The sequence below is a fragment of the Crinia signifera genome, chromosome 3 (assembly GCF_055691185.1).
Source record: "Crinia signifera chromosome 3, ASM5569118v1, whole genome shotgun sequence".
In the NCBI taxonomy this organism is placed as follows: Eukaryota; Metazoa; Chordata; class Amphibia; order Anura; family Myobatrachidae; genus Crinia; species Crinia signifera.
Window position 1 is genome coordinate 335,564,123 of NC_139219.1, and position 25,120 is coordinate 335,589,242.

Genomic DNA, 25,120 nt, shown 5'->3' on the forward strand with positions numbered 1-25,120 from the left:
GTGTCCACTATGGAGAATGCAGTGATGGGTCAGCAACAGCAAGATTACCTGCTCTATTTTGCTGTGCTGAAGCTCAGGCGTCAGAGGGCCCAGCGCAGGAGAGAAAGATTGTGCTGGACAAAGCAGTGACTACTGCAGCGTAAGACTCGTTCTCACATGCCACTGCTCAGGGACATCAGGGAAAATAACCCAGGCGACTACCGGAACTTTTTGCGGATGGTTGATGCCACCTTCCAGGAATTGCTGCGTCTGGTGACTCCCCACATCGAGAAGCAGGTTACCAAGTATCGCATGGCTATCCCTGCTGAGGAACGGCTGGTAGTGACTCTGAGGTTTCTGGCGACAGGACGGTCTCTTGCTAACCTGAAGTTTGGATCCCTCATCTCACCACAAGCTTTGGGCCTCATCATACTGTTCTCCCTCTGGTAATGCAGGTACAGGTAGCAGCATATATATATATATAAAACAAAAAAAGACACTCTGGCAACTTTTGATACAGGCCCTTTTTATAAATGCAACAATAGGGTACTGTGTGGCAGAGAAGGTCTGCCGCAGATATGTAAAGGCTGGGGCACACATGTCGCATGGCGCAGATGCAATGGGCCCGGCCCCATTGATGTGCGCCATACGCCATGTGAGCAGTGACCTTCACATATCTGCAGCTGAGACCATGTCAATGGCAAATGACAAACTAGCCTATATTTTATGACAGATCCTTAAAAACAGGAGACTCCGGATCGTCCGTCAGTAAAGAACTATATAGGTGATGGTAGTTGTTGGTTTGAGAAGACTGTGAGGGTGTTGATTGGGTGTGTGTTGGAATATGTGTGCTCGACTGGCCTGGTACGGTGGCAGGGGGAGTACGCACTGGTGTTTCTAATGACAGTGGTGTTTCTGGTGCACTACCCATGCCAACTATTTTGGTGCCACTTCTGGGACACCCTAAACTGCCATGATACACCAACTCCATGCATAACTTTTCAAAAGTCAGTTGCTGGTCCGGAGCCATGTTGCGCACACACTCTGCCACGTAAGTGAAGTAGTTGTCATGTTTGTCCGGCTGTCTTTGTAGGACCCGCTGTGCCCGCGCCAGAAGTTCTTCCTCTGCTGTTGCTTCTCCTTTTTTCCCTTGCCACATATTTTTTTTTTGCACGGCGGAGTGGGTGGTGGAGTTCATGCCAGAGTAGCAGCTTCACTCGATGTGCATGCATTATCAGATCCGGGGTTGGAGGTGGGTCATCAGCAAGCTGTAAAAAAAATGAAAAAAACACAGTTACTAATCAATTCTATTTACTTCTAATTTCAGTTCCCTACCAGCGTGAATGAATGGAAAGTCATCGCAGAGGAGTTTGAACAGCGATGGAACTTTCCAAATTGCGGTGGAGCCATTGATGGCAAACATGTCCGCATAGCCCAGCCTATCATTAGTGGTTCCTACTACTTTAATTACAAGGGCTATTTTAGCATTATACTAATGGCTGTGGTGAATGCGAACTATGAGTTTATCTTCCTGGATGTAGGAAGGAATGGCCATGCATCGGATGGTGACACTTTCATTCGTGGGAACGATACCTCTCAATACAACCTTCCACGAATTCCTGTTCTTTCTCAGTAGACATGGCAACTGTAAAAAGTTAAAAACATTTGTTATATTTATATCCATGTTTCGTTTTATAGTTATATGTATCAATTTACTTAGTTCATATGTTTCAAGTATTTAAAATGTTAATAAACTTTTATGAAAAACACTATACGTTTCATTGTGCATATTGCTATTCACACAAAAACTGGTGAATGGGCCTAGCAGAGAGTGCATGAAAAACAACAATGGTGGCCAATGGTTATATATATATATATACACACACACACACACACACACACACACACACACACACACACAAGGGGCCCACCCTAGCACACAGTGACATGGTCAGGTGCCCGGGTGATGGAACAAACTTCTGCTCTAAATACAGACTATATACATAGGTGGCAACAGTGGGCATGCATAGGAGAGCATTGGGAGTGCAAACATGCCAGGTTGTTGTTCTGGGAGATGAGCCAAGAACTGAGAGTCCAACTGCTGCGCCAGCGCTGTTTGCTATGCGGAAAAACATGGCGCCAGGGGGAGTTTTTAGGAAATGCCACTCAATAGGCTGGATCAAACAACGGTCGCACTGACGGACGGCAGCAAAAAACACTCACGAGCTGCACGTGATTGACAGTCGGTCGGCCTGGTATTGACAGATCCTACCTGCAGCATGTAGGACCCACGACGTGACCAAACGAGCGGCGGGTACGCACATCGGATCGGAATCGGATCAAAGAAATTACAAAAAAGCCCAAAATTACATACAATCTACATACAATCGGTCGAAATTGTATCAGGATTGAGGGGAAATCGTCCTGGTGTGTACCCACCTGACTGAAATGTAGTCCATTTGTTTATGGAAAATATGAAGTCTAGACAGGGATGGAATCAAAAGTCCATTTTTTAGGAAGAAATCCCAAAGTCTACAAAGCTTTCAACATATTTTATGAGTTTGTGATCCGAGAACATGCTCAACAACATCTGGAAGTATGAAAAAACTGCGTCGAACCCGGGTCAACTGCTTGGAAGGCAGCTATGCTCACCACTATACCACCAACGCTTGACTGAGTCTGCTAAAGCAAATTTTTCCCAAGTACGTAGGTCCGGTCACATGTTCTAAAAATATGCATGAGATGCCATGTTACACCATGGCTTGACTGAAATGATTGAAACAATATAAAAGGAGTACCTCAGACAGGGATGGAATCAAAAGTAATTTTTATAGGAAGATATCATACATTTTACAAAGCTTTGAACATTGTTCATGAACTTTTGATCCGAGAACATGCTCAATAACATTTAGAAGAATCAAAAACTGCGTTGGCCGGGAATCGAACCCTGGTCAATTGGAAGGCAGCTATGCTCACCACTATACGCTGCCCATGATGAGTGCGTGAATGGATCTCTAAAATGTCATTCATCCTGACTAATAAAAGTCAGGATGAATGACATTTATATATACTGTATATTAGATATAAAAATAATTTCTGTGTATTACAAACCATACAGAAATAATGATAGGATCCTGTTATCCCTGCATCAGGCCGGTTCTATAGGGTCCTACACACAGGGAGATACTGAAGTGTTCTGAGCGATCAGCGATGTGTCAGCGCTGTGTGCTGGGCAATGCTACCAGAATACAAATGGAGACACACTAGCGCTAAATGTGTAATATTACTTCCCTCCTGATGAAGAAAATGTTCATAGAAATTCCTCCCAGAGATCTCGATGTATCCTCATGTGTAGGTTTTCATATGTAGATGGTATCCTTGCAAAGAAGAATGTATAAAAACACGTACAGTATGGTGAAGTATGCAGGGCCGGCGCCACCACTAGGCAAATCTAGGCATTTGCCTAGGGCGCCGGCCACTGGAGGGCGGCATTTTGTGCCGCCCGGGTACCTGTTCTACGGCGCTGTGTATTTAAATCTGGCGGCAGAGGCAGCGGGGGTCCCTGCAGTCCATTAGAAATCACGAGCGCTATCCGCCGGGCTATGCGGAAGCGCTTCTAGTGTGAAAACACTGGCAGCACGGCGCACGCTGATCTCAGCCAATCAGCGTGCTGCCAGAGTTTTCACACTAGAAGCTCTTCCGCATAGCCCGGCGGATAGCGCTCGTGATTTCTAATGGAAAAGTGATATTTGTGAGGAGGCCCCATCTCTGGGTGTGAGGAGGCCCCATCTCTGGGTGTGAGGAGGCCCCATCTCTGGGTGTGAGGAGGCCCCATCTCTGGGTGTGAGGAGGCCCCATCTCTGGGTGTGAGGAGGCCCCATCTCTGGGTGTGAGGAGGCCCCATCTCTGGGTGTGAGGAGGCCCCATCTCTGGGTGTGAGGAGGCCCCATCTCTGGGTGTGAGGAGGCCCCATCTCTGGGTGTGAGGAAAGTTGAAGCTGCATGCTATTATCTTCAAATCAGCTGCCACATGTAGGGCCTTATTCTGCTCGGTACGGTGGGACCGTATACGGACGGATTGTTTTTTTTTTTCATCTGCGCATGCGTAGCTTTCGCAATGCGCAGGTGTGGCGACCTCACACCGCTCACAGACTAGTCTCTCCGTGCGAAAAAACCTGTCCGCAAGAGTATGATCATTGTGGGTGGCATGTGGGCGTTTTTAGGGGAGCGGCCGGAATAATGTGGAAAACTGGGCATAAACATGTGCTACAACAGCTCGATCGGTGAACGCACCGTGCATTTTGGGCCAAAAACAGGCGGACGCCAAAGATAGCTCCAGACCACCTCAAGAGATACCGTATGAGAGCGGACGCCTGGGTCTGCTAATTAACGCTGATTACTACACCTGTATGTAAAAAGCAATGCTGCAGCCTATTAAGTGAAAACCATTATTTCACTACCTGCAAGCCACACACAGCCCTCAAACACATTGGAAGCTTATCTTTCTACACTTCTCTACATGTAAAGGTTGGTTTCATTTTAGGTAAGATTCATTCTAAGACCTGCTTATATATGTGAAGGTAGTTATTTTATAACCATCTACACCTATTCAGAAAGTGTTTTTGTATACTTTAAAAAGCAGGACACTCAATTCACAGAAGTCGACATGTGTCAACTTTTTCACTGTAACACCAACATAACTTTATTTAAAAGTAAAACCAATGTGGGGACACATAGATAGTGATTAAAATGCAACATTAGAACATAATAAATATACATGTAAGGAGGGGTAAAATGTTGTTTTATTAGGATGTTTGTTAAGGTAGACAATTGAGTTAAAAGAAAACAATTATTAAATAACAGTTAGAATAATTAATTCATTGTCTTAATTATAGTTGAAAGGCAAGATTTGCAGTGCCATATATGTGAAGAGTATGCCAGCGTGCACGGACGTACGCTCACTCTCACGATCGGTGACATACGCTGAGTTTTCCATTGAAAAAAGGCGAGACCCGTCCGTGCACTGTGGCGTACGCTCAGATATACGGAAGATGTCGGTGTGAAAACGGACGCGACCCGTCTGTTGTACGCAAGTTAACGGTGTCTAAGAGGAGACCCGTCCGTATACGGTGGCGTACGCTCAAGTGTACGCCACTCCCAATTGTCGGTGTTTGTGACCGTCCGCGTACGGGAAACGTACGGTGAAACGGACCGTACGTACGTTGCACCGACCTAACCAGAATAAGGCCCGTAGTCTGGGGTCTACGTGGGACAGTGGTTAGAGATTAGTATCTCTGTAGTGCAGGGATAACGGCCTCTAGTAGTATATATACGTAGTGTCTGTATACATATGACATGTAGTGATAGGTGGGCTGCCACATGTAGTCTGGCGTCTGCTACGTAGGACAGTGTTAGAGATTAGTATCTCTGTAGTGCAGGGATAATGGCCTCTAGTAGTATATATACGTAGTGTCTGTATACATATGACATGTTGTGATAGGTGGGCAGCCACATGTACAGCGTTGGTGGTATAGTGGTGAGCATAGCTGCCTTCCAAGCAGTTGACCCGGGTTCGATTCCCGGCCAACGCAGATTACTTTTTATATAATCTTTATCATTTATTTTGCACAAATCGCATATAATGCTGGCGTGAGATAATCACAATCACCCTAATCTCAGGACACCACCGACTGGCCAGGGGGAGGGGTGACTGCAGCAAGCACTGCCTTGTAACTCATGGTCCCGATGATTAGAGACACCCGGCTGCCAGCACCATTGTGCTGTGGTCTGATGGTGACGTAGTGACTCTCACCTACCTGGTAACTACCTGCCTGCTGATCACATCTGGCCTCCGCGTCCCCGGCATACAGATGTCAGCTGAGCTGGTCCGCTGTCACTAGGATCTGATAACCCGTAATTACCCTAATAGACGCTCAGCCACATGTAGCGTTATTACCATGCACCAGAACAGGGGTAGGGGTCAGAAGGTCAGCAGACATTTAGGCAACCACTAAACATTGACAGGGCTTAGGTCGACAATGGGAAGGTCAACAGTCAAAAGGGTCACTAGCAGTGTCCCCTGCTGTCTACATGCGGAGTGATGTGGGATAGTGATAGCAGTGTCCCCTGCTGTCTGTACACGCGGAGTGATGTGGGATAGTGATAGCAGTGTCCCCCGCTGTCTGTACACGCGGAGTGATGGGGGATAGTGATAGCAATGTCCCCTGCTGTCTGTATGTACACGCGGAGTGATGGAGGATAGTGATAGCAGTGTCCCCCGCTGTCTGTACATGCGGAGTGATGGGGGATAGTGATAGCAGTGTCCCCCGCTGTCTGTACACGCGGAGTGATGAGGGATAGTGATAGCAGTGTCCCCCGCTGTCTGTACACGCGGAGTGATGGGGGATAGCGATAGCAGTGTCCCCCGCTGTCTGTACACGCGGAGTGATGGGGGATAGCGATAGCAATGTCCCCTGCTGTCTGTACATGCGGAGTGATGGGGGATAGCGATAGCAGTGTCCCCCGCTGTATGTACACGCGGAGTGATGGGGGATAGCGATAGCAATGTCCCCTGCTGTCTGTACATGCGGAGTGATGGGGGATAGCGATAGCAGTGTCCCCCGCTGTATGTACACGCGGAGTGATGAGGGATAGTGATAGCAGTGTCCCCCGCTGTCTGTACACGCGGAGTGATGGGGGATAGCGATAGCAGTGTCCCCCGCTGTCTGTACACGCGGAGTGATGGGGGATAGCGATAGCAATGTCCCCTGCTGTCTGTACATGCGGAGTGATGGGGGATAGCGATAGCAGTGTCCCCCGCTGTCTGTACACGCGGAGTGATGGGGGATAGCGATAGCAATGTCCCCTGCTGTCTGTACATGCGGAGTGATGGGGGATAGCGATAGCAGTGTCCCCCGCTGTATGTACAGGCGGAGTGATGTGGGACAGCGATAGCAGTGTCCCCCGCTGTCTGTACACGCGGAGTGATGGGGGATAGCGATAGCAATGTCCCCCGCTGTCTGTACACGCGGAGTGATGGGGGACAGCGATAGCAATGTCCCCCGCTGTCTGTACACGCGGAGTGATGGGGGACAGCGATAGCAATGTCCCCCGCTGTCTGTACACGCGGAGTGATGGGGGACAGCGATAGCAATGTCCCCCGCTGTCTGTACACGCGGAGTGATGGGGGACAGCGATAGCAATGTCCCCCGCTGTCTGTACACGCGGAGTGATGGGGGACAGCGATAGCAGTGTCCCCCGCTGTATGTACACGCGGAGTGATGTGGGACAGCGATAGCAGTGTCCCCCGCTGTCTGTACACGCGGAGTGATGGGGGACAGCGATAGCAGTGTCCCCCGCTGTCTGTACACGCGGAGTGATGGGGGACAGCGATAGCAGTGTCCCCCGCTGTCTGTACACGCGGAGTGATGGGGGATAGTGATAGCAATGTCCCCTGCTGTCTGTACACGCGGAGTGATGGGGGATAGCGATAGCAATGTCCCCCGCTGTCTGTACACGCGGAGTGATAGAGGATAGTGATAGCAATGTCCCCCGCTGTCTGTACATGCGGAGTGATGGGGGATAGCGATAGCAGTGTCCCCCGCTGTCTGTACACGCGGAGTGATGGGGGATAGCGATAGCAGTGTCCCCCGCTGTCTGTACACGCGGAGTGATGGGGGATAGCGATAGCAGTGTCCCCCGCTGTCTGTACACGCGGAGTGATGGGGGATAGCGATAGCAGTGTCCCCCGCTGTCTGTACACGCGGAGTGATGGGGGATAGCGATAGCAGTGTCCCCCGCTGTCTGTACACGCGGAGTGATGGGGGATAGCGATAGCAGTGTCCCCCGCTGTCTGTACACGCGGAGTGATGGGGGATAGCGATAGCAGTGTCCCCCGCTTTCTGTACACGCAGAGTAATGGGGGATAGCGATAGCAGTGTCCCCCGCTGTCTGTACACGCGGAGTGATGGGGGATAGCGATAGCAGTGTCCCCCGCTGTCTGTACACGCGGAGTGATGGGGGATAGCGATAGCAGTGTCCCCCGCTTTCTGTACACGCGGAGTGATGGGGGATAGCGATAGCCAGAGGCGTAGCTAGGGTGGAGCCGGTGGAGCACAAGCTCCAGGCCCTGGATCATCACCTGGCGCCGAAGCCGTGCACCCTGCCACCGGCTCCCCCCTGCCCTGCTCGCCCGCTGTACCCTGCGAGTGCATTGCGGTGGCGGTAGAAGCAGAACGACGCTGCTGACTTAAGCGCTGAGGTCCCATATCAGCTATAAGCACACTACCCCTTATACAGGGTAATTACACAAGTTCTGCACATCACCTGCTTGTAATCAGCCACAGAACCTGGGGTACACGTTAATGTCACCGTGTATGGGTACAGAATGGATTCCCCAGATAAAACAGATTATATATGTGGGGTAGAATATTGCAGAAAGTAACATTTTAGAAAACCAAAAACATCTCCTTCGAGCCGGAATTGAACCAGCGACCTAAGGATCTCTGTGTTGTACCCACTACAGTCCTCCGCTCTACCAGCTGAGCTATCGAAGGGTTAGAGACAACTGTATATAGCGCTGATATATAGCACCGACAGAGACCATAACAATGGCAAGTTACTGTAGAACAGAATACAATGAACCGTATCACATGTGTTGCAAATAGGAAGCCATATCTGATCTGTGATTGGCCCAATATCAATGAGTTCTTTGTAGGGAGTCTTTGCTGCAATTACAGCCTGACAGTGGCATCCCATTATCAGGTGTGATAATATGTTACCATGGTTACTGTGATCCGTGTGTGTGTGCTGTGAGTCCCTATTGTGCATTGTGTTGATTAGTTGTGCTGACCTTATGTGGGTGTCTTAGTGGTAATATGTTACCATGGTTACTGTGATCCGTGTGTGTGTGCTGTGAGTCCCTATTGTGCATTGTGTTGGTTAGTCGTGCTGCCCTTATGTGGGTGTGTTAGTGGTAATATGTTACCATGGTTACTGTGATCTGTGTGTGCTGTGAGTCCCTATTGTGCATTGTGTTGGTTAGTCGTGCTGCCCTTATGTGGGTGTGTTAGTGATAATATGTTACCATGGTTACTGTGATCCGTGTGTGCTGTGAGTCCCTATTGTGCATTGTGTTGGTTAGTCGTGCTGCCCTTATGTGGGTGTCTTAGTGGTAATATGTGACCATGGTTACTGTGATCCGTGTGTGTGCTGTGAGTCCCTATTGTGCATTGTGTTGGTTAGTCGTGCTGCCCTTATGTGGGTGTGTTAGTGGATAATATGTTACCATGGTTACTGTGATCCGTGTGTGTGCTGTGAGTCCCTATTGTGCATTGTGTTGGTTAGTCGTGCTGCCCTTATGTGGGTGTCTTAGTGATAATATGTTACCATGGTTACTGTGATCTGTGTGTGCTGTGAGTCCCTATTGTGCATTGTGTTGGTTAGTCGTGCTGCCCTTATGTGGGTGTGTTAGTGGTAATATGTTACCATGGTTACTGTGATCTGTGTGTGCTGTGAGTCCCTATTGTGCATTGTGTTGGTTAGTCGTGCTGCCCTTATGTGGATGTGTTAGTGGTAATATGTTACCATGGTTACTGTGATCTGTGTGTGTGCTGTGAGTCCCTATTGTGCATTGTGTTGGTTAGTCGTGCTGCCCTTATGTGGGTGTCTTAGTGGTAATATGTTACCATGGTTACTGTGATCCGTGTGTGTGCTGTGAGTCCCTATTGTGCATTGTGTTGGTTAGTCGTGCTGCCCTTATGTGGGTGTGTTAGTGGTAATATGTTACCATGGTTACTGTGATCTGTGTGTGTGCTGTGAGTCCCTATTGTGCATTGTGTTGGTTAGTTGTGCTGCCCTTATGTGGATGTGTTAGTGGTAATATGTTACCATGGTTACTGTGATCTGTATGTGCTGTGAGTCCCTATTGTGCATTGTGTTGGTTAGTTGTGCTGCCCTTATGTGGATGTGTTAGTGGTAATATGTTACCATGGTTACTGTGATCTGTATGTGCTGTGAGTCCCTATTGTGCATTGTGTTGGTTAGTTGTGCTGCCCTTATGTGGGTGTGTTAGTGGTAATATGTTACCATGGTTACTGTGATCCGTATGTGCTGTGAGTCCCTATTGTGCATTGTGGTAGTTAGTCGTGCTGACCTTATGTGGGTGTCTTAGTGATAATATGTTACCATGGTTACTGTGATCTGTGTGTGCTGTGAGTCCCTATTGTGCATTGTGTTGGTTAGTTGTGCTGCCCTTATGTGGGTGTCCTAGTGGTAATATGTTACCATGGTTACTGTGATCCGTGTGTGTGCTGTGAGTCCCTATTGTGCATTGTGTTGGTTAGTCGTGCTACCCTTATGTGGGTGTGTTAGTGATAATATGTTACCATGGTTACTGTGATCCGTGTGTGTGCTGTGAGTCCCTATTGTGCATTGTGTTGGTTAGTTGTGCTGACCTTATGTGGGTGTCTTAGTGGTAATATGTTACCATGGTTACTGTGATCCGTGTGTGTGCTGTGAGTCCCTATTGTGCATTGTGTTGGTTAGTCGTGCTGCCCTTATGTGGGTGTGTTAGTGGTAATATGTTACCATGATCTGTGTGTGCTGTGAGTCCCTATTGTGCATTGTGTTGGTTAGTTGTGCTGACCTTATGTGGGTGTCTTAGTGGTAATATGTTACCATGGTTACTGTGATCTGTGTGTGCTGTGAGTCCCTATTGTGCATTGTGTTGGTTAGTCGTGCTGCCCTTATGTGGGTGTCTTAGTGGTAATATGTTACCATGGTTACTGTGATCTGTGTGTGCTGTGAGTCCCTATTGTGCATTGTGTTGGTTAGTCGTGCTGCCCTTATGTGGGTGTGTTAGTGGTAATATGTTACCATGGTTACTGTGATCTGTGTGTGCTGTGAGTCCCTATTGTGCATTGTGTTGGTTAGTCGTGCTGCCCTTATGTGGGTGTCTTAGTGGTAATATGTTACCATGGTTACTGTGATCTGTGTGTGCTGTGAGTCCCTATTGTGCATTGTGTTGGTTAGTCGTGCTGCCCTTATGTGGGTGTCTTAGTAGTAATATGTTACCATGGTTACTGTGATCTGTGTGTGCTGTGAGTCCCTATTGTGCATTGTGTTGGTTAGTCGTGCTGCCCTTATGTGGGTGTGTTAGTGGTAATATGTTACCATGGTTACTGTGATCTGTGTGTGTGCTGTGAGTCCCTATTGTGCATTGTGTTGGTTAGTCGTGCTGACCTTATGTGGGTGTCTTAGTGGTAATATGTTACCATGGTTACTGTGATCCGTGTGTGTGTGCTGTGAGTCCCTATTGTGCATTGTGTTGGTTAGTCGTGCTGCCCTTATGTGGGTGTGTTAGTGGTAATATGTTACCATGGTTACTGTGATCTGTGTGTGCTGTGAGTCCCTATTGTGCATTGTGTTGGTTAGTTGTGCTGACCTTATGTGGGTGTCTTAGTGGTAATATGTTACCATGGTTACTGTGATCTGTGTGTGCTGTGAGTCCCTATTGTGCATTGTGTTGGTTAGTCGTGCTGCCCTTATGTGGGTGTCTTAGTGGTAATATGTTACCATGGTTACTGTGATCTGTGTGTGCTGTGAGTCCCTATTGTGCATTGTGTTGGTTAGTCGTGCTGCCCTTATGTGGGTGTGTTAGTGGTAATATGTTACCATGGTTACTGTGATCTGTGTGTGCTGTGAGTCCCTATTGTGCATTGTGTTGGTTAGTCGTGCTGCCCTTATGTGGGTGTCTTAGTGGTAATATGTTACCATGGTTACTGTGATCTGTGTGTGCTGTGAGTCCCTATTGTGCATTGTGTTGGTTAGTCGTGCTGACCTTATGTGGGTGTCTTAGTGGTAATATGTTACCATGGTTACTGTGATCTGTGTGTGCTGTGAGTCCCTATTGTGCATTGTGTTGGTTAGTCGTGCTGCCCTTATGTGGGTGTCTTAGTGGTAATATGTTACCATGGTTACTGTGATCTGTGTGTGCTGTGAGTCCCTATTGTGCATTGTGTTGGTTAGTCGTGCTGCCCTTATGTGGGTGTGTTAGTGGTAATATGTTACCATGGTTACTGTGATCTGTGTGTGCTGTGAGTCCCTATTGTGCATTGTGTTGGTTAGTGGTGCTGCCCTTATGTGGGTGTCTTAGTGGTAATATGTTACCATGGTTACTGTGATCTGTGTGTGCTGTGAGTCCCTATTGTGCATTGTGTTGGTTAGTCGTGCTGCCCTTATGTGGGTGTCTTAGTGGTAATATGTTACCATGGTTACTGTGATCTGTGTGTGCTGTGAGTCCCTATTGTGCATTGTGTTGGTTAGTCGTGCTGCCCTTATGTGGGTGTGTTAGTGGTAACATGTTACCATGGTTACTGTGATCTGTGTGTGTGCTGTGAGTCCCTATTGTGCATTGTGTTGGTTAGTTGTGCTGACCTTTTGTGGGTGTCTTAGTGGTAATATGTTACCATGGTTACTGTGATCCGTGTGTGTGTGCTGTGAGTCCCTATTGTGCATTGTGTTGGTTAGTCGTGCTGCCCTTATGTGGGTGTGTTAGTGGTAATATGTTACCATGGTTACTGTGATCTGTGTGTGCTGTGAGTCCCTATTGTGCATTGTGTTGGTTAGTTGTGCTGACCTTATGTGGGTGTCTTAGTGGTAATATGTTACCATGGTTACTGTGATCTGTGTGTGCTGTGAGTCCCTATTGTGCATTGTGTTGGTTAGTCGTGCTGCCCTTATGTGGGTGTCTTAGTGGTAATATGTTACCATGGTTACTGTGATCTGTGTGTGCTGTGAGTCCCTATTGTGCATTGTGTTGGTTAGTCGTGCTGCCCTTATGTGGGTGTGTTAGTGGTAATATGTTACCATGGTTACTGTGATCTGTGTGTGCTGTGAGTCCCTATTGTGCATTGTGTTGGTTAGTCGTGCTGCCCTTATGTGGGTGTCTTAGTGGTAATATGTTACCATGGTTACTGTGATCTGTGTGTGCTGTGAGTCCCTATTGTGCATTGTGTTGGTTAGTCGTGCTGCCCTTATGTGGGTGTGTTAGTGATAATATGTTACCATGGTTACTGTGATCTGTGTGTGCTGTGAGTCCCTATTGTGCATTGTGTTGGTTAGTCGTGCTGCCCTTATGTGGGTGTCTTAGTGGTAATATGTTACCATGGTTACTGTGATCTGTGTGTGCTGTGAGTCCCTATTGTGCATTGTGTTGGTTAGTCGTGCTGCCCTTATGTGGGTGTGTTAGTGGTAATATGTTACCATGGTTACTGTGATCTGTGTGTGCTGTGAGTCCCTATTGTGCATTGTGTTGGTTAGTCGTGCTGCCCTTATGTGGGTGTCTTAGTGGTAATATGTTACCATGGTTACTGTGATCTGTGTGTGCTGTGAGTCCCTATTGTGCATTGTGTTGGTTAGTCGTGCTGACCTTATGTGGGTGTGTTAGTGGTACACCCCTAGTTAAAATAGGCTGGTTGACACTGGCCATACACTAGAACGACCTACATACAACCGGATCCTCTGCAGGTCGTAAGGGAATCGGTACATCTGTCAGAACAGACTTAGGTCTACAGTCATTAGGTCGACCCCGGAAGGTTGACTGTCCCCAAGGTCGACAGGGTTTAAGGTCAACATGGGCTAAGGTCGACATGGGCCAAGGTCGACATGAGTTTTTCACTGTTTTTTGACCCGAATGTCAACATAGTTGACATGGACACAGTTGGAGTCGAACCGCAGCCCCTCCCATTGCTCGCTATGCTTTGGGCACGGTGCCTCGCTGCGCTCGGCACACTATTTTATTCTCCCACCACGCCCTAGTGGATGGTAGGGCATGAAATACCACCTGTCGGCACATACGGCTCTAAAACAGTGAAAAACTCATGTTGACCTAATGACTGTTGACCTAAAACCACGTCGACCTTGGCCCATGTCGACCTTAAGTCATGTCGACCTTAAGTCATGTCGACCTTGGGGACAGTCAACCTTCCGGGGTCGACCTAATGACTGTCGACCTAAGTCTGGTCTGACAAATGACCGTTTCCCGTCGTAAGAGTGATCGGATGGATGTGCTTTAAATGCACATACGATCTGCTTACGACAGCAAGCAAACCTGACATCATACATGCAACACGTATGCTTATGGGGGTGGGGGGGGATCTTAGAATGCACACCCGATTTACATGAGGTGCTATCATGCTGGGACTTGTAGTTCTGCAAAGAAAGACATGTGGTGCAGATGCACACTCCATATTATTAATCAAAATCAATCAATAATAGAGGTTCTTGGTATATTCGTTGGCCAAGAAATATTTGCCCACCAACCAGCTTCACGGTAACCTCATTTCTGGTGGGTCCTTAATACTAAGAATCTGGGGCGCGGAACCCCAAAAAGGCCAGCATAAGCCAATCACCCCAGGGCAGCACACAAGTGAAAAACTAAGCTAGAAATGTGTGTTAATAAGAAAGAAGCAGGAGCTAGAGGTTAAAAAGTGTAGTGCTAGGAAGTATAATATTAGTGAAAATAAATAGTGCTAAATAAATGTTAGGGTGTGCCACCCCGAAAGCAACTCGGTTACACCAACCCAAGGGGAGCCGCGCCCCAAATCCATCTCCAAGACTAGCAATTAGTGTCAGTGGCAAACGCAGGATTTTCAGAAGGGGGTTTCCAGAGGGGCGGAGCAAAGCAAGGAGATGGACACTTAGGTGACCCAGTATATGCCGGGTCAGTTAAAGTTTTATAGATAGACCAAATGTATATAAATAATAACAATAATAATAAAAAAATACATATATATATATATATATATATATATATATATATATATATATATATATATATATATATATATATATATATATATATACATATACATACAGGGGCGTCAACAGCAGTGTAGACCCCTGGGCATAGCAATGTATTGGGGCCCCTACCGATCCTCCAGCGGTAGGGGTGGGGGAAGCTTTGATGTCCCGCGGGTGTTAGGGGGTATTATATCAACCGCTCAGCATGTAGGGCCTGGATCAGTAATTTCCACTAATTACCCCTTTACTGCACAGATGGTGGGAGATGGGGTGGGAGAAGGGGGCATTGGGCTGAATGAAGGGGCCCTGATACATAACTTCCAGGGTGGTAGAGTATGTTTAATATGCAGAGGAGGGGTGTATAGTGGAGTCGGCTTATTATTCATCATTTTCTGGTGGGAGGACAACTTGCTTGACTGCAGATATCTCCAGTCAACTTCTTAGATTTAATGGAATTAAAAACTAGAGAATCCCACCTACCAAATGATATTGTGGACTAGGGGATCAGTGCTCAGGAGGCAGAGCAATCTGCCAATGAGGATATACAGTAAAACTACATACCAGGTGTGTGGATCTGGAGCAGTAACCAGCTGCTGGAAGGCTGATATCTCTGGTTCTGGGAACAGTAGAGACAAGCTACTAGTGTCCATTAAAGGGGGAGAGTCCCAGCTTTTGGAATATACCCTCAGAAAAACTCTAAGTCTGAGAGAACCTGAAATATCTGACTGGGAAGAGCAATTAACAGGCTTGGATGGGGACCACTGCTTTGAAGTCAGATATCTCTGGTTCCCAAGGGCCGATTTTTAAAATTCTTGAACCCTTGGAAAGAGGGGACCCTCAGCTATCAGGCTATGGCCCTTAGACTCCTGGGGGGTTTCTGGGTACTCAGAAACCCCCCCTGCGTGCGCTACTGAGTGTCAATTTTTTTAGGTCTTACCTTCATTGTGCCCTCAGTTTGCAGTCTGTGGCTACCAGGGACCAAACTGGTGAACTAATGTTCAGATCAGGTGGGCGGGGTGCTACTCTAAGTGGAAGGAGTCCCAACCTTCAGGTGTACAGGTGAACACAATGTTAGCTTGGGGGGGGGTCTTAGAATGCACACCCGATTTACATGAGGTGCTATCATGCTGGGACTTGTAGTTCTGCAAAGAATATACCAAGAACCTCTATTATTAATTGATTTTGATTAATAATATGGAGTGTGCATCTGCACCACATGTCCTTCTATGCAACACGTATGACCTGAGGAGGGGATGCAGTTGAAATCCCGGCGGTCGGAATGTTGGGGTTCAAAGTCCCGACCGACGAAATCCCGACACTTTCTCCCTTCATGGGTGTCCACGACACCCGTAGAGGGAGAATAAATTATTGTGCCGAGCGCAGCGAGCCCGCAATGGGGGGCTATCCATATTCCCCCCTTGTCGGGATTCCGACCGCCAGGATTTCGTATGTATTCCCTGAGGCGTAACCTCTCGACCTGCGGTTCAGCGCATCGTACCAATATACCTTACATTGTGCACAGCAGTAGATGCACAGCGTTGGTGGTATAGTGGTGAGCATAGCTGCCTTCCAAGCAGTTGACCCGGGTTCGATTCCCGGCCAACGCATGCTCTTCCTTTTTTTTTTTTTTAGATATAAAACTGTATTACATATAATCTATATAATTTTATCTTCAAAAATAAGATTACTTGTAGGAACCTCATATAATGTTTGTATGAGATAATCACCCTAATCTCAGAGACAGCACTGATTGGCCAGAGGGCAGGGGGAGGGGTGACTGCAGCAAGCACTACCTTGTAACTAATTTCCATTATAACTAAGCAATAAGCTCAGGGTTACCTACCTGACCCTCTCCTTCAGGGACACAATGCTCCTGGGCTTCCCTGGTAATGAATGATTGCCAGCACCTGTGGTGACATCTTTCTTATCAGTTACCTAGCTCCCCACAGGTGCTGGCAATCATACATTATCCATACCTCCCAGCATGCCCCTCTCCAGGAGGACATAATGCTCTGTTCCTGGGCTTCCCTGGTAATGTATGATTGCCATCACCTGTGGTGACACCTTTCTTATCAGTTATCTAGCTCCCCACAGGTGCTGGCAATCATACATTATCCACCTCCCAGCATGCCCCTCTCCAGGAGGACACAATGCTCTGTTCCTGGGCTTCCCTGGTAATGTATGATTGCCAGCAGCTGTGGTGACACCGTTCTTATCAGTTACCTAGCTCCCCACAGGTGCTGGCAACCATACATCATCCATACCTCCCAGCATGCCTCTCTCCAGGAGGACACAATGCTCTGTTCCTGGGCTTCCCTGGTAATATATAATTGCCAGCAGCTGTGGTGACACCGTTCTTATCAGTTACCTAGCTCCCCACAGGTGCTGGCAATCATACATTATCCATACCTCCCATCACTCCCCTCTCCAGGAGGACACAATGCTCTGCTCCTGGGCTTCCCTGGTAATGTATGATTGCCAGCACCTGTGGTGACACCTTTCTTATCAGTTACCTAGCTCCCCACAGGTGCTAGCAATCATACATTATCCACCTCCCAGCATGCCCCTCTCCAGGAGGACACAATGCTCTGCTCCTGGGCTTCCCTGGTAATGTATGATTGCCAGCACCTGTGGTGACACCTTTCTTATCAGTTACCTAGCTCCCCACAGGTGCTGGCAATCATACATTATCCATACCTCCCAGCATGCCCCTCTCCAGGAGGACACAATGCTCTGTTCCTGGGCTTCCCTGGTAACGTATGATTGCCAGCACCTGTGGTGACACCTTTCTTATCAATTACCTAGCTCCCCACAGGTGATGGCAATCATACATTATCCATACCTCCCAGCATGCCCCTCTCCAGGAGGACACAATGCTCTGTTCCTGGACTTCCCTGGTAATGTAGGATTGCCAGCACCTGTAGTGACACCTTTCTTATCAGTTACCTAGCTCCCCACAGGTGCTGGCAATCATACATTATCCATACCTCCCAGCATGCCCCTCTCCAGGAGGACACAATGCTCTGTTCCTGGGCTTCCCTGGTAATGTATGATTGCCAGCACCTGTGGTGACACCTTTCTTATCAGTTACCTAGCTCCCCACAGGTGCTGGCAGTCATACATTATCTATACCTCCCAGCATGCCCCTCTCCAGGAGGACACAATGCTCTGTTCCTGGGCTTCCCTGGTAATGTATGATTGCCAGCACCTGTGGTGACACCTTTCTTATCAGTTACCCAGCTCCCCACAGGTGCTGGCAATCCTACATTACCAGGGAAGTCCAGGAACAGAGCGTTTTCTCCCTGAATGAGAGGGTCAGGTAGGCAACCCTGAGCTACACTGCTGGTTCCAAGTGGCAGTGAGGACCACACCTGGTGTCGCTAGCTGGCACGGGGCCCAGAGCAAGGGCATGTTGTGCTGTCCCTGTGATCGCCATGCCCCCCCCCCTCCCATGATCACCACGCCCCCCAACCCATCACTGTACCTTTTTTGTTCTTAAACTGCGGCATGTGTACAGCATGACAGAGTCATGGGGACTGGGTAGGGACCATGGAGGGAGTGTGTCCTGACTCTGATGCCGCCTGGCCGTGACTCACACAGCCGATATTGTGTGAGCAATGGCCAGGCGGCACAGCAGTCAGGACACAGAACAGAGGACAGTGGGTGGCAGACAGGGCAGGGATGCCATTTGCGGTGCACAGCTTTGGCGCGCTATTAACTTTTGGCACCCGGAGCTCGTGCTCTGCCCTCGCTACGCCCCTGTTTGGACCAAAGGTGTGTATAGCATACTCTCCTCACTGCCACCTAGTCACCACCTCAGATGGCCAGTGTGTATGGTGCATGCTCCTCACTGTCACCTTGTCACCACCTCCGATGACAAGTATGTATGGTGTGCTCCTCACTGCTACTTAATAACCACCTTGAAAGGCAGGTGTGTATGATGTGTACTCCTCACTGCCGCCTAGTCACCACTTCGGATGGCTGGTTTTTATGGTGTGCTCTCACTACCACCTCGGATTGCCAGTGTGTTTGGTACATGCTCCTCACTGCCACCTTGTCACCACCTCAGATGGCAGGTATGTACCAAGCACTCCTCCATTGCCCCTTAGTCACCACCTCGAACAGCATGTGTGTATGGTGTGGACTCTTGTGTTTGGTGAACTCTCACTGCCACCTAGTCACCACCTTGGATGGCAGGTGTGGAGGTTGTGTGCTCCTCATCGATGCCACCTAGTCACCACCTTGGATGGCCAGTGTGTATGGTGCATGCTCCTCATTGTCACCAAGTTGCCACCTCAGATGGCCAGTGTGTAAGGTGTACTCCCCACACTGCCAACTAATCTCCACCTCAGATGGCCGGTGTGTATGGTGTGTGCTCCTCACTGCCACCTAGTCACCATCTCAGATGGCTGGTGTGTATGATGTGCTCTCCTCACTGCCACCTAGTCACCACCTCAGATGGCCAGTGTGTATGGTGTGTGCTCCTCACTGCCACCTAGTCACCATCTCAGATGGCCGGTGTGTATGGTGCACTCTCCTCAGTGCCACCTAGTCACCACCTCTGACGGCTGGTGTGTACGGTGCCCTCACTGTACATCTTTACTTTTCCCTAATGATCTGATATATGAAAAATATTTCTTCATGGTCCAAAAATAGTAGGGTAAGTAGAGGTATTTCTGTATTTGCTTATGGAGATGGGATGCAGTGTGGGGAGGGGAGGGGAGGGGGGGGGAATCCCAACCCATGACCAATAAGTGTGTGGATAAGTATCAAACGCATGTTCAGCGTTGGTGGTATAGTGGTGAGCATAGCTGCCTTCCAAGCAGTTGACCCGGGTTCGATTCCCGGCCAACGCAGATTCTTTTTGTATAAAAAAAACTGTATTACATGTAATCTATACACTTTCTTTCTTACAAATAAGAGTAATTGCATAAACCTCATATAGATAATCACAATCACCTGCGCAGGTATATGTAACCAATATCTCTGAATTCTATTATCATGTAGTGTTCTAGATTGGTTACTAGCATTGCTCAGTGTGTTGAGGGAAAAAATGTCTTGTTTTACTTACCCAGTTTTTAACCCCTCCCTCATGCACCTGGGTAATGCTACTGAACTAATTGAGCATCTACCACTATCTGTATGTATGTTGTTAGAGGCAGAAGGGAGCCCATATTAGGAGGAGATGTGGGTCCTGATATGCCACATGGAGTAGTCCGGGGTTGCTCCAAGGTAGGTAGCTCTTAGTTTGGATATATCAAGTAAGGAGCCATTATCATGTGGCTTCTTGCTGGTTAATCGTAGACCCAATTTAGGGTAACGGTGGTGTGGGGTGCGGTGCTCCTGGGCTGGGTGGCTTTAGTGCGGCATGCCTTTACATTCTATTAACACCTTTCCCTCACTAACACTATCTCTCTCCTATTTTAATTACATTTCATTTATCTCTCTCTTTATGTATAGCTTCGGCTTCCTATCACTAATTATTAACACTTAGTATCTCACTGGCGTGCCGCACTGGGCTTCCCAGCTTATGATGGTTTTTTGGGGTGCCACACCCTGCACCTAGATATAGCGCTAGGGACCCCCAATATACAGAGAAGCCTTGACGCGGCTTGGGGGCATAGCATACACCTGCGCAGGTATATGTAACCAATATCTCTGAATTCTATTATCATGTAGTGTTCTAGATTGGTTACTAGCATTGCTCAGTGTGCTGGGGTCTTGTGTTACTTACCCAGTATTTAACCCCTCCCTCATGCACCTGGGAAATGCTACTGAACTAATTGAGCATCTACCACTATCTGTATGTAATCACAATCGCCCCAATCTCAGGGACAGAGGACAGGGGGAGGGGTGACTGCAGCAAGCACTGCCCTGTAACTCATTTCCATTTTAACTAAGCAATTAGGTGCTTGGTCCTAATGATTAGAGACCCCCGGCTGCTGGCACCATTGTGCTGTGGTCTGATGGTGACATAGGGGCCCATTTATCAAAGAGGGAATGCCTTTAAAAATGCGATAAACAACAGTTATCGGCATTTTTAAGTATCCCTTAAATGTATCAAGCTGCTACCGCATTGATTTCAGAGAGATCACAGGGGCAGTTATCGCATGTGTTGTAATACCGCAGTTCCGACTATCGCAGGGGGGGCGTGACGGAGGCATCACAACGGGGAGAGGAAGCAGGACGCAGGACGCTGAAGCACGCTCATGCAGGTCGCGCCAGCTTCAGCTTGAGCGAGGCAGAGATATCCCCGCCTGACACTTGGCTATACAGCACACTCCCCGGCAAGCGGAACTGCAGTGCCCGGATAGACGCCGCCGCTGTCAGGGTGAGTGAAGCAGACGGAGCGGGGGAGAGATTGGAGCCGTACGTGGAACAGGAGGTGTGAGCTGCCCTGAGCGGCATAGCAGCGCTCAAGCGCCACAGCAGCAGCATCCAAGCGGGACTGTACCCGGAGGGCGAGAAAGAGACCCGGCCCGGTGATTCGCCGCAGCAACCAGCTCGTGCGAGACAGAGATATCCCCGCCTGAGACGTGGCTATACAGTACACTCCCCGGCAAGCAGAACTGCAGTGCTCGGATAGGCGCCGCCGCTGTCAGGGTGAGCGACAGACGGAGCGGTGGAGAGATTGGAGCCGCACGTGGAACAGGAGGTGTGAGCAGCAGCAACAAAGCGGGACTGTACCCGGAGGGTGAGAAAAGAGACCCGGCCCGGTGATTCGCCGCAGCAACCAAGCTGCATAGCAGCAGAATTAAACAGGACAGTAGCTGGAGGCTGGGGAGGCCGCCCGGTCTAGTCACAGACAGACACAGCAGCATAAACCCCCACGGCCGGGCAGAGATAACAGGCCACAGAGATTGCCCTGCACAGACCTGTTCAGACCCACGGGCACCTGAAGCAACCCACAAGAGACGTACAACAAAGAAGATGGGTGAGATACCTCAAATAATTTTCTGTTTAAAAGAGTCTGCTTAAAACCTGTTAAATCTGCATCAACTTATCAATACAGTATAGCCCTGCTCCGTGCCCCTTCCCAGGTTACAAGGACTTACAGGAGAAACAAGGGTGTGATCTCCTGTTAGACATGCATAATTATATAAATATATAAGATGTGGCGCCTCCCCCCTCTCTAAAAATATTAAAAACCCTCTCTTGTTTACCTCCCGCAGGAGTCATTAGTTGCTCCCTGGCATAGCCCCCATAAGACCCTCCCAATAATGCCAGCAAAAAAAGCAAAACCAGCAATGAATACACCAGCGAGTATATTCAAAATAGTTCAAACCCCCCCAAATAAAGAGAAAGGGAGACCTTCCATATCTCCAACCATGCAAAAGAAAGCTTCCCAAAAAGAGACTGATATCACCTTATCCCAAGAAGAAGAAACCTTAGATGAGCCCATCACCTTGCGAAAGATGGCGCAATTGATGGCAGACCTAAAAAATGACCTCTCAGCCGAAATTAAAACCCAATTCCAAACTATAACAAAAGAGGTGGTAGCCCTGGGTGAAAGGACGGACCAAACAGAGAGAAGGCTAGAGAATATGGCAGAAGCTTATAATAACCTAAAAATAGCCCATGAAACCGTCCAAGAAGAAGTATCTATGTTAAAAAATAAGCTAACAAGCATGGAAGATCAAGCAAGAAGAAACAACTTAAAAATTAGGGGAGTCCCAGAGAAAATCCCTGATACTAGATTAAACCAATACGCCTCTGAACTATTTCAAAAAATGCTCCCAGAAGTATCAAAAGAATATTTGATTATCGATAGAATACACAGATTAACAAAACCTAAATCGGTACAAGCTGACTTGCCTCGAGATGTGATTCTAAAACTACACTATTATCACATAAAGGAGCAAATATTGTTTGCCTCTAGAGATGAGGAGAAAAACTCAGAGACATTGCGTAATTTGCAGATATACGGTGATTTATCGGCTGCAACTTTGGCAAACAGGAGAGCCTTTGCTAAAACAACCATGATACTAAGACAAGCGAAAATCAAATATAAATGGGGATTTCCAGTGAGGCTCATAGTCTCACATAGAGACACAGTAAAAGTATGGAGAACGGAACAGGAGGCAAGAGAGGGCCTGAAACAATGGAACCTACAGACCCCCATAGAGGAAGGTGTAAAATTGACAGAATTACAGCAAGTCTGGACCCCTGCCACGACTACATGAAGGAATAGATCTATGGAACCTGACCCTAATTAATTTCTCTTTTGTTCTTTTTTTTTTTTTTTTTTTTTTTTGCTCTTTCTCGCCCATTTTGAATGGACTGAACTGTGCGGCCTAGAAAGGAGATGGAGAGCGAGGAGAGGGGGGGGGGGGGGCGGAAGAGGGTAGACTATCATGGCCACGTGAAGATTTTTTTCCTTAATACGGCGATTTAAAATGAAGATATATGGACACATATGAAATAAGATACCCACAAGAAGTAAGATCTGTTCCGGAACTAGGGAAACAAGAAAAGGAATCAACCAGAAACAAGCGTGGCCCAAATATGCGGCCTTCCCCTACAGAGGGGTTTTTTTTTTTTTTTTTCTCTCCCTCTCTCCCTGCCTCCCCAAAATTAGTCTCATTTTGAAGGGACTGAACTATGCTGAATTGTGTGGGTTAAGGGATGAGGGAGAGTTGGGAGGGGGAGGGGATGGGGGGGGAAGTAATATTACTATGGTTATGTGATGGTTTTCTGTCCTAAGACTATGATTTTGAACGAATATATATGCATTTATATGAAATAAGACATCTATAAGAAGTAAGATTTGCCCTAGAAGCTAGAGAAAATAAGGTAACGCACTAACCAGAACTAAGCGCGGCCCTACTACGTGGCCTTTTCTTGTTGTGTGGTTTTTTTTTTTTTTTTCTAAGAACTTAGATGCACTTTCACAAATTATGTAAATGAAACAATGACAGCTCAGCAGAAGCATTAGAAAATATGACACATTATGACTTAGCGTATATTTATTATGTTAGTTACGTAATTAAGTAATAGAATATAAACCTTGGGTGAAATATTAAAAATAACACTAAAACCAGCATGAGCACTGGGTGGATAAAAGTTTAATGCACCCAACACGGAAAAATGCCCAGTTCTAGGACAAATATTATAAACACGGTATCTTCCCCCCACATTCTACTACCCATCTTAGAAGCATGAGGAAATCACTACACAACACGAAATAGGCCATATAGTATCATTATCATAGCGTAATAGGATGTAAGTGTTTACATAAAATGATATAGATATCAACAAAATTAGCATATATATAGGGCGGATAAAAGCTGAACTTACCCGTCATGGAAGCGCCCAGCCACAGGACGAACATTACAAACACAATATCTTAAACACAATATCCTACCCCTATAACCCCGATTCTTTTTTTTTTTTTTTTTTTTTTTTTTTTTGGGAAATTAGGTTTAAAGCAGGGGAAAACCAATAGGGTTTACTTATTATATCTCCTCCTTGGGTGGGGGATGGGGTACATAAGAATAAGCAAATAGAGAGGGGAAAGGTAAAGTCGCTACCCCCCAATAAATGACATGCAACTCACCTGGATAGGAGAGTTCTTTTGTGCTTATTATAGTACATTTAATGTTTTATGTATGGGTGGGGGATTATATGTCTATGTTGTTTGTATTGTATGTAATGACAAGAGAATTCCGGACCCTTCGAAGAAGATGGATGTATTGGGGCTCTGTAAAACAGTGTCATGCAGTAGCGTGAAATTGAAGTTAGTATGGCCAAAATAATTAAACTAATGTCATTAAACGTCAAAGGCCTAAATTCGCCGCAAAAAAGGAACAGAATCTTGAAATTCCTCCATGATCAAAGGGTAGAAATAGCGGCACTCCAGGAGACACACTTTTCAAAAGTATCACAACCTAACCTAAGTAACCAGAGATATACTAAAGTATATTGCTCTAGTGCGTTAAGAAAAAAGGCGGGAGTGGCTATCCTTATACAAAAAGATCTCAATTTTGAAATAGAGACACAAGTAATGGATAAAGAAGGGAGATACGTAATAATAAAAGGCCTACTTAACAACAAGAAAACCACTATAGCCTCAGTATACGCCCCTAACACTTCCCAAATCACCTTTATAAAAACTTTTTGGAGGAAATTTAATGCGGTTGCAGAGGGAACAAGATTAGTCCTGGGAGACTTCAATATGATAAGAGACCCAAAATTAGATAAATCAGACCTCCAAAAACTTAAGTCACACAAAGAAATTAGGAAAAAAGCAGAAGAATTTAATGAGGTTCTACACAAAGCGGAAATGTACGATACATGGCGGGTCTTGAACCCAACTACCAGAGATTACACCTTTTATTCAA

General features: G+C 47.2%; 1 long non-coding RNA gene and 4 other non-coding genes across 5 annotated transcripts; 3 read left to right on the forward strand and 2 right to left on the reverse strand.

Moving 5' to 3' along the window:
* Positions 1-228: 228 nt before the first annotated feature.
* On the reverse strand, positions 229-5,874 carry LOC146062824 (uncharacterized). The gene is made up of 3 exons (XR_014471536.1): positions 5,795-5,874; positions 1,573-1,624; positions 229-1,247 (listed from the first exon to the last, which is right to left on the reverse strand). It is a non-coding gene; the product is annotated as an uncharacterized LOC146062824 (long non-coding RNA).
* TRNAG-UCC (transfer RNA glycine (anticodon UCC)) lies at positions 5,498-5,569 on the forward strand. Its single transcript has one exon. It is a non-coding gene; the product is annotated as a tRNA-Gly (tRNA).
* Positions 5,875-8,444: 2,570 nt separating the features above from the next.
* Positions 8,445-8,533, reverse strand: TRNAY-GUA (transfer RNA tyrosine (anticodon GUA)). The gene is given in 2 exon segments: positions 8,445-8,480; positions 8,497-8,533. It is a non-coding gene; the product is annotated as a tRNA-Tyr (tRNA).
* A 7,782-nt stretch (positions 8,534-16,315) lies between these two features.
* Positions 16,316-16,387, forward strand: TRNAG-UCC (transfer RNA glycine (anticodon UCC)). The gene has a single exon. It is a non-coding gene; the product is annotated as a tRNA-Gly (tRNA).
* Positions 16,388-19,564: 3,177 nt separating this feature from the next.
* Positions 19,565-19,636, forward strand: TRNAG-UCC (transfer RNA glycine (anticodon UCC)). The gene has a single exon. It is a non-coding gene; the product is annotated as a tRNA-Gly (tRNA).
* Positions 19,637-25,120: the final 5,484 nt, after the last annotated feature.